The 13,477-nt window shown below is 37.7% G+C and overlaps 1 long non-coding RNA gene across 2 annotated transcripts in view; it reads right to left on the bottom strand.

Annotated features, from left to right (window-relative positions):
- Positions 1-866: 866 nt before the first annotated feature.
- Positions 867-13,477, bottom strand: part of LOC149869002 (uncharacterized) — a 38,532-nt gene continuing 25,921 nt past the window's right edge. Inside the window, exons 3-5 of one of the 2 annotated variants that reach the window (XR_016441047.1) lie at positions 8,715-8,831; positions 5,122-5,224; positions 867-2,515 (exon numbers count right to left, since the gene is read on the bottom strand). This is a non-coding gene — a long non-coding RNA (uncharacterized LOC149869002). The remainder of the gene's footprint in view (positions 2,516-5,121; positions 5,225-8,714; positions 8,832-13,477) is intronic. The other variant, XR_016441048.1, reaches the window with a different exon arrangement.

The following is a 13,477-nucleotide window of genomic DNA, read 5'->3' as shown; positions in this document are numbered from 1 at the left end:
GGTGCCCTCTCAGGGCAACCAGGAAGCCCCCACGCTATTGGGGATCTTCCCTGAGGCCTCCTCCAACCCCTACAGCCTCACTCGGTCCTCTGGTGTAACATCATACCCAAAACAGAAAACTCAAAGCCAGGCCAACTGGCTGTAACCCAAAATCAGCCTACCAGCTATAACATTTCATGCCACCCTGGCTCTCCTTCGAGCCTCCCTGTCAGAGGCCTCTCCATCCCATATCAACACGCAGACACTCAGGCAGCCCTGCCTTGCTCTGCTCTGCAGCATAGCTCCTGCTTCTCAGCCTGTCTGAGGGGAACTGCCTCTTAGCCTCAGCCTGACTGCTTATAAAGGCCAAGCCCTGCCCCCTTTCAGTCAGCTGACCCAATCAGTTGCCTCAGCAACCCCCGGCTGTGTTGCCCTGTTGACTGGCAGCTAAGCCTGAATCTCAAATGCCAGTAGCAGGCATCCTAGTGCCCTGCTACACTAGTATACATTGCAGTATTACATCAGTCCTTCTAATCTGATAAGAAGTAAGTACCTTTTTAGTTTTAGCCCGAGTTGGGATCTGAATCAGTGATTAAAGCTGTGTGAACAGTTTCACATGAATATTTGACCATTTGACCAGAAAAGTACAGTTGTGTCCATCAAGAAAAAGCAACAATTTCAATTTTCAATAGCTTGGGGTAACTAATAATATTATCTTGGTATCTGCAGTATTTTTGAAGTATCTGTTATGTATAGGAAAGTAAAGATAATACCACTGTAAAGATGTTTAATTGCAAAGGTGTAACTGGGAAGTTTTTAAATGTTATTACAAAGAAAAGGCAGCGTGTGTTTTATTTTTATTTTATTTGCTTCTTTCCAATGCATAACATTACAAAAGATTTTAAAAGGGCTTTTCTGCCTTACTGCATAGAAAAATTTAAAATATCAACAAGCTCCAAGATACTTTTTCCTTTTGAATTATTCAGGCAGTACTTTTTCTTTTGTTACTTGTTTGGTCAGTATCTGATAATTTTCCAGATGTCATTGTCATGACATGTTAACAAAAACCACACATACACATGCATATTTCTTTTATCCTGACCTGAAATTTTCTACTGGGATAAAACTAGATAAAGCTAGTAACATCTAGGATGGCGTGATCTATAGCTCTCATTGAGTCAAGTCTGAAGAAAAATAGTTCAATACCTTAAAAGTAATTAAGACCTTTATCTGAAAAACAGTTATGTGTGCTTAATTTAATGCATGTAAATAATCCAATTGATTTAAATGGGAATATTCATATGCATGAAGTTAATCATTCTGTTTGCAGGATCAGTGTCTAAAATAACCAATTCTGTGTAGGCAGTACACTATATAAGTTTTCAAGGGAATTTAATGCATTTTGGGGGTGCAAACTAGATTTATCTTGGACTCCAGAGCAACTTAAAGTCTGGTTATTTCCAGCTGACACCTGCATAGCTATGATTTTTATTTTCTTTAACTCAAGGCATACAAAAAAAGGCATCGCCTATGCTGTTGCATTTTCAGTTATTCAAAGCCATTATAAACCATGGATTTGAGACAGACATGCTTCATACAAGTTGGAAAGGGTTGAGAAAGCCAGTGTGATATTTTCCATGGTTTAAATCCTGGACTCTTTCAGTGGATGTTCTACCACTGAATTCCATATGGCTGTGATTTCACATTGGGCTACCTAACCTCTAGTACGGTACCCTACTGGTTATGTAAATTTGCCTTCTTGTTATATGTCTTGGAAGTGGCAAGCCATTATTTTTTCATTACTCAAGTGTTTTGTTTGCATAACTGGAACTGTGTATTATTGCTTTTTTGGAATTCCAGGTTTGGCAATTTTTTTCTTCCATTGTAGCATTTATATTATTTTGTCCCTGAAAGCAATGTGACTATATATACAAAGTTGATACAATATTTTTGGAAAATAAATAAAATTTAAACTAAGAGACATTTGACTCATCTTGTGTAGATGTTCCTTAGAAGGCTTAAAATATCTCTTAATAATTAATGTACTTTAAAAGTTAGATTTTTTTCCCCCTGCTTCATACATAACTGACACCACAACAATTAATGTCATAGTCCATTATCCGAGATTTCACATCATATAAAAGATTTGCATCAGAAAGTATCTGGGGTCATCTTTGTTCATATCCTACTGACAGAATTTTTATTAATCCAAGCTGGAAGAAGAAACATATTATGCGATTAGGAGGAAACGAATAAATAAATTAATAAAAAGACTTAGAAAGTAATACATAGCATGAATAATCTTCACATAAATTGTCTATCAAACAATTATGAATAACTAACATATTCAAATATTCTAGGGTTGCTTGGAAATAAGAGAGAAATGTGATATTTTATTTGAAATTTACTTTGAATGGTTGGCCGTTTTCCGCTGTACTTCTTCCATTTTAGGTTAGATATCAGGAGGCGCTACTTCACAGTCAGGGCGGCTAGGGTCTGGAACCAGCTTCCAAGAGAAGTGGTGCAGGCTCCTACCCTGGGGGTGTTTAAGAGGAGGTTAGATGAACATCTTGCTGGGGTCATTTGACCCCAGTATTCTTTCCTGCCATGGCAGGGGGTCGGACTAGATGATCTGCTCAGGTCCCTTCCGACCCTAGAAACTATGAAACTATGAAAGCTCATCAAACAGGCCTGATTAAAACTATGTTAATTAACACACATATTTTTTTTAGACTGGATTAAGTCTGTTGGTGGCCACCTTTTTAGCAGGTATGCCACAAGTTCAGTCCTGTGCCCTGTCCCACTCTGATCTCCCTTCCTTGTCTAATCTGTTGCTCTCTGCACCCTCTTTGACTTGCCACATGCCACATATGAAGGTTGCCCATGACACTTGGGCATGCATGCCACAGGTTGGCCACCCTAGATTAATTTGTGATTGAGTTATCTTACAATATTATGTAACATACTTGATTCCACAATGAACTAGAAGGGACCTGATATATCTTGTCATAGACTGAGAGTTCAGGTATGCAAAGGAGACAGAATGGCAAATGCAGTGCAGAAGCATCATAGTTAGAGATTCAGAACATACTTGGTTATTATCTTCAAGGTGTAGCATAATTCATTCTTTTTCCTATATTGCCATTTCCTTTCTTGCAACAACAACAGATATATATATTGTTTTTATCTATACAGAGCAATTAAAGTACTTTTGAACTCTAAATTAGTTGTACTCCAACTGTACAATCAAAGATCTTGTAAAGCAGTGGTTTCCAAACTTTTTTTATTGTGACCCGGTGCAGCAGTGGCCAGGGGGTGGGGGAGCTCCCGGCAAGCGACGCAGCTTGTCCTCTTGTGTGCGGCACCACCAGCATAGCCCCTGCAGCCCTCATTTGGGTCATGACCCGAGGTTGGGAACTGGTGTTCTAAAGGCATGTTCTGAACAAAATTCCCAAGAAACAAATACCCCTAAGTTTTGGTTTGTGTCATATTGAACTTAAAGCTATTTTTTTCCAAAGGTGCTTTCTAAAGAGGTTCCAAAGCTGCCTTCAAAACCAGTCTCACGGTATGTCACAATAAATTACATCATCTGCAATGGCAATTAGTTTAGGTTTACCTATAAGTGGAAATTTCTATTCTAAAAAATATTTTTATGAGAAGTGTCATTTTTGAAAATGGAAAACATATATATGGGGATAGGAATCAGAACTTGTGGTAGAGGCAAGATCTTTTATTAGATCAACTAGATTTTTGCAAAAACTAAAATCCAACGTGTGTGGGGGAGGGGCTCCAGAAACCTCAGACCGAACTCCATCTACTTCCTTCCTTCCTCCCATTCTGAAAATAGCAAGAGGCTGGCAGGCAGCACAGACATAAGTTACAGAAGGTGCTCTGTTTTGAAACATCTTCCTGTGAGCCCTCATGCAATGAGGATTCAGATTTTCACCTGACTGGCCACTTTTGAAGCCATCTGCAGCTGTGCACTTGTTTCGTCACAGCTATAAACTGCTTTCTGTGGCCAGATTGGACAAAAATTGTCATTTCTGTTTGCGCTCTTAGTTTTGGCTTTTGTTTTTTGCCATTGTCTTTAATATGTGCTGGTTAAACCTTGTATTTTTATACTGCAGTTTGATTCTGTAGATTATGGCTGTCTATGCTAGATGTAGTTGCATAACTATGAGCTGAAGACTTGCATAAGAAATTATTTTGAGGTATTTTTGCATATATACTTAAGTCCAGTTTTTGGCTTTTAAAAGTAGAGGTGTGTTAGGGAAGCTGACACGCATACACTCCTTAATACAACCATGTAAATGTAATGTTGGTGTGGCAATTTTATTTAAGTCTTAAAATGCCACATGTGATTTATATAATACTATAAGGAGGGGCAAAATCATCCTTGAGGTGAATGCTTGTGTATCTAAAACATACTGTGCTGTTTCTCCTGAAAATCCCAAATCTAGCTTGCTGATTAACCACAAATTATTGGCAGTTTTTAAATACACTGTAATAGTATACTAAGCTATAGTGTTAAGTATATATGTAGCCAAGGTATAAGCAGTGTTCTTTGTCGTGATGCTTTTAACCTTAACTGGAAGACTAGGGGAAGGAAACACTTATAGCCCTGCCCTTTTATACTCAGACATGGGGGATTGCTTTACAAGCAGCACTAGACACAAGCACACCCAGCAATGCTGAGCACTTTCATTTATGTAGAAGTGGTCAACCTCTGATCCATGGGGCAGATCCAGCCTGTAGTGCCATTTCATCTGGCCCACAAGGCCCCCCACATGTCTGGAAATTTGGGGTGGTGACACAGTTCCTCTGCTGCCTAATATCTGGACCCATGGGGAGCCCTGGCCCCTGTGTGATGAATCTGGTGCCCAATCCCAGCACTCAGGGCCAGGTGGAGGCAATGCCAGTCCTCAGGGCCCAGTCCCAATGTGGGAGTGTGGGAGAAAGCAAGTCTGGACCTCTGGGCCCCAGTTCTGGCATGCAAGGAGCAGGAGGAGATAGTACCCCAACCCCCTGGGGCTCAATCCTGGTGTGCAGGGAGTGTGAGGAGGTGGTACTGAGACTCAGAGCCCAATCCAGCCCACAGGCAGGCCCTGCACCATGGAGCCAAAAAGGTTGAGCACCACTGACCTGAAAGATAGTTGTCTCTGCCCTTGGTAGTGAGAATAGATTTTCTTTGCTCATTTTCTAGCCCCAATATAGGCAGTCATAATATAGTTCACAATATTTTATCCTGAAACAAATGAAGCATTTTAAATTTTTTTACCTTGGAAGAATACATGAAGCTTTTCATTTTTTGAAATGTCATTCTTTCATGCTCCAGTTGTATAAAGTTACAAGTAGCCAAACACATACGTTAAATATAATAATTCTCTGGCCTAGTATGCTGATAGAGACAGACAACTGTACTAAAGAGTATATCTATTTCAGTTAGTGAATTTGTGCTTTCATAGAAAGGCACCTTCAAGAAATACTTCAGGCAAAACAGAGAACTTTTCTAAATACGGTGCTATTATATATTAATGGGGTTGTCACAGTTTTTACATCAAAATGTAATTCTGTAGTTTACAATCTACAAAGGCACATTTGTACATTTCTCTCTCCTTTTTGTGAGTGAAAGAAAATTTTGCTTTAATTAAAAAGATAATTAGAATGGCAGCTCTTCATTTTGACTTTGGATTGTGGATCAGCAGTTGAAACCTGGCTCAAGCAGGAAAGCATATTAATCATTGGTATATCCTAAGCAGTGAATTTCATACTTGTCATGGAGTACAATGTGTCCATAGCATTAAGAAAAGCTTTAAGTTATGATTGCCTTGGAAAAATTAAAATTTATAAAAATTATTATTAGAGGTAGTTATATATTTTTTCTGATGGAACAGTTTTTGGTTGGGGTTTTTAGTGTGATTGTTTTGACAAAATTGAGGAGTATTGTGGAACTGTTGATGTGTTACCTGGACAATAGCAATGTGTTTTATTTCAATAGGGTCAAAACACTTTCATTTGACATATGTAATGTTGTTACATGTGAATTTATATACTTAATGTAAAAAATAATCAACCTTAACTACATGAATAACTTGATACAATATGGTAAAATATTCTGAAAAGTTTTGTATCACAAAATATTCCAAAATTATGAATTCCTGTCCTAATTTGGGATTAAACAAAATTTCAAGGAAGGGCTTGTGGTTTTTCTTACAGGATGGAAAATGCTTATTATTATTTCAACTTCTTTCTAAAAGGACATTACAGGCAGCTCAAAAAAATGTCATGAGTTTTGGCTTTTGTTATTACTGACAAAATGACTGTTTGAAAATGTTAACTTACTTTAAAAACGAAGGTTAATGTCTCAAAAAATCTTGCAAGAGATTTAAAGCTTTATTTTCTAAGCAGGTCAAAAACTTGCAGAATAAATGAGCTTTCCTGTCAGTTGGGTAGATTCCCATAATCATAGTTTTTCCTCATTACTTTCTGGATGAAATAAATAACAACTGTTCAGTTTTAGATGAGAGGAAATCAAGCAGTGTTCCCTTAAGACCAGGTACTGACTCTCTGTGTATCACACCGGTAAAGGTTTTTTCTTTTCTTGTTTTTAAAGAATTGCTTACTGAAAGGGAAATTATATTCAAAAACAGAAATAGGGCTTGCATAAAAAATGCTTTCACGTGATGATTATTTTATCACAAATTTCCATTTTTTGTTGACATTTTTGGGTTTTTCCAGCAGTGGAGCATGTGTGCACTTGTGTGTGTGTGTTTGTGTGTTTTAACGTATCTGTCTGTTGTCACCGACATTTTTAAAGTTATATTCAGTAGGTTCTGGAAAGCAAGGGACATCAGAACACTTTTGCTTGAAGTAGGAGGAAAAACAGTTAATTTCAATCATGATGACAGTTTTTCGGTGAACAATAGTCTCCCAGAGTTGACATGAAGAAGTAATGAATGAATGAAAGGAGAACTGAGTCACAGCTGCACTTTGCAATCACTTTAGAACATCTACACTCTTCCAGCCAAAATACTATTAATACGTGTGTCAGCACAGTGAGTGAATCTCATAGTGTGAACGCATTGGAACAGTTCAGGAAAGAAAATGAAGAATATCCTCAGGGACAGACTTTTCTTTTTCTCTCAGAGACTCTTCATTATTCAGGCATTGTGATACTTTTCCTTTATTTGTGTAAAGATTAAATTGCACATGATTTCTAATGTTTCTGCTACTCCAACTGTCATAGGTCGATGACCTTCATGGAAGTGAGATAATAGATACATCGTCTGTTGTTCGGGCAAGTGCTGTTCCTCCACAGCCCAGTACTTTCCTATTGTTATAAGTCGAAAGCAATTAAATAAAAATACAAGATAAGGCTTCTCAAGTATCTTTAGTATTTCATATGTGTCTTTATGTGGCTGTCATTTAACATTAATATGAGATATTATCAAACGTTATGATGAGACCTAGAAACACACACCAGAATCCTCTACAAGGGGCACAAAATAAATTAGTGAAGATGTCCACCTGGAGAGAGGTATTTAATAACATAGCTTCTGGAAAAGAGCCCTCCAATTGTTTAAATCTTGTAATCCAAGGACTCCTATTTGAAGTGTGTGTGTGTATGCACATGCATTGTGCACGTGCACACACATGCGCATGCATGTGCACACACATGCACCAGAAGTCATGCCCACCAACACCAAGATTGAATCATTTCACTTGATAAATCTTCACAATCTAACTGGACAATCTGGTTTTGTCTTCACATTATAACACTTCTGCAATAGGCGTCATTCTTTAAAAATACAATATAAACTGCCAGGTTTCAAATACAGCCAAAACTAAAGATACTTTTTTCAGAGTAATTTAGGTAACAGTTATCCTTTTACTCTTCCTGTCTGATACAACATGCAACTCTCTCCAGTTCTCAAGTAACCACTCTTTTTCTTTATTTTGAATGCAGAAAAAAATCTGATTCATAAAATATACTGCTAAAAATCATAGCAGTTTAGTAGCATTAACATTATCTTGGTTACACTGAGACTGTTGGATAAATATCAACAGACTGATATGTGGTTTTACAGACAGTCAGTTTTAATAGAAAAGCATGAATGGCTTGCCCTCCTATAACATGCTTTACGGGTTTTCTAAATATTTGAAAATACTAGCTGCTTTTTAAGTGGGGCATGTGACTATGCAGTAAGAAATAGTAGTGAAATGACAATGTGAGGGAACAGTTTACAGCCAGCCCCTTGTGCCAAGATCTCAGATGTGACAGATTATTTTCCTTATCTCTCTACTTTTTCCACAGTCCATTCCAGGTTATCCATATATTTGTTTCTCACTATTTTCTTCCTTTTTAAAAAACTTTTCAGGGGCATAATAAAAGCAATATAGTAATTTTAATGCTCTTAAAACATTTGGTTATGAATTTTTTTTTATTTAAAAGTATTCTAGCTGCCACTGTTTCTTTACATATAGTCTATCAGAAGCCAAGTGGGTTATTCTGTGGATTTGCAGGACAAGTTTTCTTAGAAAAAATTTAAAACACAACATTTTTTTTCCTAGAAAGCAATCTTCCTAACAAATTCCTTAGCTAGCCATTGGTGGATAGAGTTGGAATGTGACAAAAGCAGAAGTGTAAAGAAAGAAAAATGTAGATAAAATGCAGAGTATGTCTTATATCAACTGCATTTTATTTTCATAAAAATATTTGGCTTAAGTTCTCTCACCTCAATTCTTCATGCACCACTTTTAGACATGTGGAAGGTGCTAAATAAAAAATAAGTTGGCCCATAGCATGCAACAAAGGTAAGATATGCTGCTGAACAAATGCTGTGAATAGTTACCTAAAGAGTAAAATGAGAAATGACTGTCAACAATTTTGTATGACCAAGTTCTGTATGATACATAAATATAATTTTTGAAGGCACTTTATATATTAAAATTGAAATTTCCCTCATCCCCTCATTATAATGCTAAATACCAAATGTGAGGATAATGTTTTGATGACTAATTGATTAGCTTGAATATAAATAGTTATGTATTATTATTATTGATCTAATATTTTGGTAAAGCTCCAGAATTGTGTGTCATAAACTTTCTTCATTGATACATCACTCATGTTATGTTTTCAGTAAGCTGTAGAAAGTTTAGGCAACATTAGGAAGCCGTATTTCTAATATAGGCTGGATTGGTATAGTCATTGGATTTAAAATATGCTTTTTGACCATTAAATTCTTCATGTTTGTGACTGTTCAAGACAGAGAGTCCTGTGGATTTAGTCCAAGAATGCATGAGAGAGTAGGGTTACATACATCATCAGCTGACAGCTCTATATACATTAAATAGTGGGCCAATGCCCAAAATTTATGTACATAATAATGGTAGCTTCCTAAAAAAAATCACAGGTGAGTATGATTTGAAACAGGATTTTAAATGCAACTGTAAATTCACTTTGTTCAAAAAAGAAGAAAAATAGTAAAGTTCTGTGCAACATGAAGTGCTGGTTTTCCTAATGAGCCTGGAGGGTTGGGGGGCAAGAGGGAGGTGTTATCAAGCATTGTGCAGTCTACTTTTTTTTGTCCTGAATTCAAATTTAGGAAATAGAAGTTGGGTTAATACCCTTGCCAGAGTTTCCCAAAGTAAAATTTTGTACAGTAGAACTTATTTGTATTAGGCCACCATCTGAGTGTTGTTTTTTGTCCTCACTTGCAGAATTTTACTTGAAGAGCCTATTTATGAAATGTCTAACTTATAAACAAACATAAACATTCAAGTGAAGTAAATTAAATTTAGCTCTAAGCTGTTCAAAATTAATGCTGACACATTGAGCCTCCAAAGGACAGAAAGCAAAAACTGAATTCTTGATTTATTTATTTTTTTCCTTTGCCCTGTCAAATTTTCTTAAGCTGTCCCAGGGCCATGTCATATACATAATCACTGAAAGTACTGTGAGACCTTTTAGGAAATCTACATGTGAGGAAATATTGTAAGTATTACAATAGCCAAACATAGATAATAACGTGTTTATACCGTCTTTGAAGGTCTTGATAAGATGGGGATTGTAGGTTTATTGGAATTAGTTTACTTGTAAAAAGGTGAAATTTGAAAATTCCTTGAAAGGGATCATTGGCATTGGAAATAATGAACATCTTATTAGATGCCTAAGGGCTTCTTGTTTATATTTACATGAAAACCGAAATAGTGTTGTATGCTAAGGCACTGGATGGAAATGTTTCACTGAGATAAAGCAAAATGTCATCAGCAAAGCAAGCAATGTTTCACATTTTATCATGGACTGGGACATCTTGAAGCTCTGAATAATCTCTTCTAGTTCTTACTGAGGTACACGTTTCCCTCGCTTTATGCTGGTTCTGGATGTATGAAGTCGCTCTTATGAGATGACCCTTTTTATGTAAAAAAATTCATTATATGTGAGATACATTCACTCTTATGCAATTGGTGTGGTGGAAGCCTGCAGTCAGCTGCTTTGTGCAGTGCACTCTGGGAGTTATACGCACCAAAATATAGTCTCCTGTGTGGATCTGTGCTCCTCGCTTGTTGTCTGCAGCACATGTTTCTATAGTTGCCATCCCCGTTATGGCTTCTAAACATCCCACTGGCTTATCTCCAACTGTCTGCTGTTGGTACCAAAATTGTCTTGTAACAGTGGTAGGGGGTACTGGTCCCCAAGGGGTCAGTTCAGTCAAAATCTTGAAACATATCCCTATTTGTTGGATTGTAAAGTGGGTTCCCTTTGTGCGAATTTGAGTTATGTGCCGTTTTCCAGGAACGCATGCACCACATAAAGCAAGGGAAACCTGCACTAGGTGTTTTGACATTCTATTTGCCATATAATACTACCAATTTCTGTGCTCCAAAACCTCAGCTTTGATTTAAAAATGTAAGTTTCTCGCTTTTATGGTGGCAAAAGAAAATTGAGCCATAAATTGATCTCCTGAAATATCAAAGAACCTGGAAAAATGTCTCAGCTTCCTATAGTTGTTATATTCAGGGCCCCACAGATTTGGTGAATATATAGCTGTGGAATTTGGTATTTTTCCAAGATACTACAGAACTGAGCTTTATAACTGTAGATCACAGTTGCCAGATACCCAGCATTTTGTTTGTTTTCCCTCTGTCCTTGTTCTGCCCCTTTTCCCACAATGAAGAATTAAGGAGAGGCCCAGGTATTTTGCCTTCATTATTCTACAGAAGAATGCAAGATGGTAACCATGGAGTTAGAGTAAGGGTAGACTGAAGCCAGAGGGTGCATCTACACGTTTATTAAAACACTTTGGTAATGTGGATTAAATCTAGTACCTCCGAGAACCTATAGATGTGCAGTGAGGCTGCTCCAATGTGCTGTAATTACAGTGTGTTGGAGCAGACCCAATTAATCTTATTAAAATCAAGTCTGCTGGAGCATGGTAATTACTGTGCTCCAGCATACTCCAGCATCACATGTATCAGCATCCCCATGCTGGAAAATGGCAGCAGGGGTACTTTAACTAAAGCTTGTTCCATGGGCTTCATTTAAACTGCCCCAATGCCATTTTTAAGCATGGGGATGCTGATAAACATGACACTCTGGGCACTTTAATTAGAGCAGCTCTTGGAGCTGCTCTAATTAAAGTGTCCCCCCCAATAACGGAGCACATGTATAAATGCCCTCCATTGTGAGATACTAGAAAAAGCGCGTTAGCCTGTTTTAAAGTGCTTTAGTTAAAGAGCACATTTTGGTGACATTTTAATGTGCATTAAAATAGGCTAATGCACATTGAAGTGCACGTGTAGACGTGCCCAGAGAGTGTGGAAAAATGGTAGCACACGTTGGGTAACTGGGAAGGAACTGAAAAATGGGGAGTGGAAAAAAAGGAGGGAAGGGGTCCACACATGTAATATTTGAACTTCTGAAGCCCATAAAGCAGGACCATCTAGAGGTTGGGCTGGGAATGGAAGTTGTAGCATAGAGATGCAATAAATGATTATTGCAATAGAATTTAGAAGTTCTTGACACAAGATTTGAAAGGGGCATGCTACAGAAGTAATTCAGTGAAAAAAGCAAAAAGATTAAGTAAAAATAAAGGATGTCCATGTTTTATGCCCTGTATCTATCTATCTATCTATCTAGGCTATCATATATATAATATGCAATTTGCAGACATCAGAACAGATGAACATTTGAAAGAGAGTGAAAATGCAATAAAAATATAAGATGTTTTTGACTAACTATAATTATGGATCTCCTTGATGTGGGATATCAGTGAACTCAGAGAGGAACCAGATGCATCTGTGGATGACAGGAATTGAATACTTCTATAGTAAATATTGATAAAGAGTTTTGAAAGGGAGACTTCATGTTTCAGGTTTATGGCATATCTAATTGTAAGAATTAAGCTGAGATTTTACTGAGAGGAAGGGTTTGAATTATATTTTGACTCTTGGAGGAGTCTGCAAAAAAAACAAAAAAGAAAAAAAAAAAGAAAAGGGCTGCCCATCATAATGCCCTAATAAAATCGGAGACCCCTTGTGGCAGGCCCGTAGGGGGAACCCTTGTGCTGAGCCACCCACCTCACTGCGTCCTGCCAAAAAACAAGCTTCAGATGCCTCCCCAGGGTTGCAAACTTCTGGCCAACCCCCTTTCTCAAGCACACCCACAAGCCTGGGGTAACTGCTGCCACCATCCAGGGTCGGGTCGTTGCTCAGGCCGTATGCCCCAGAGGGTACACAGGCCTTACAGACCCAGAGGGTGCTTGACCCACTATGAGATCTTGGGGTGCTGTCTTTAACCTGAAGTACCAAAATGAAGTAGTCTGAAAATATAAGGTGAAACTGTACCTGCATTAGCTTTAGCAAAGTCAACAGAAAGTAACTTTACATTCACATATGCAGATTCAACACATTATGCAGCATTTCCCACCAGTTTGTGGACACATATAGGATAAGGATTTGCCTCAGATCTTTCTGTGCTCTAACAAGTAAACCTGCTGTCCTAGTAAAATCCCAAATAGTTTTATACCAATGAGCCATTTGGGTATGGTCCTGCTTCAAGCAGGGAGTTGGACTAAATTATCTCCTGAAGTCCTTTCTAATCCTAATTTTCTATTATTTCAGGTGGCTGCTTTCTAGCTGACAATCTATTTAAAAGGGACATAGTGCAGTACCCACAGATTTAAATGCCAACTCTCGTGATATGTTCTTTCCTATCTGAAAATTTGATAACCTTAAAAAAATTAGCACATTTACCCACCAGATTTTTGTTTACAATCGTGGACTCTGAGATTTATATCATTTTGGATTATCACCTCACTTTTATAACCACTCTCTGGATTTCTTTCCTGGCTAAAAATACACCTTGGGCACTTCTACACGTCACCCTATGGTGACATAGTGACCTGTTACATTGCTGTACAGTGCACTATAGTGATGTAGTTATCATGAATGTTTACATGTGATCGCCAGCTATGTCACTGTAGTGACATAGGCCCCA

Source organism: Crocodylus siamensis, chromosome 3 (genome assembly GCF_052110815.1).
Source record: "Crocodylus siamensis isolate JL-2025a chromosome 3, ASM5211081v1, whole genome shotgun sequence".
Taxonomy (NCBI): Eukaryota; Metazoa; Chordata; order Crocodylia; family Crocodylidae; genus Crocodylus; species Crocodylus siamensis.
This window is presented reverse-complemented; position numbering and strand designations above follow the sequence as displayed.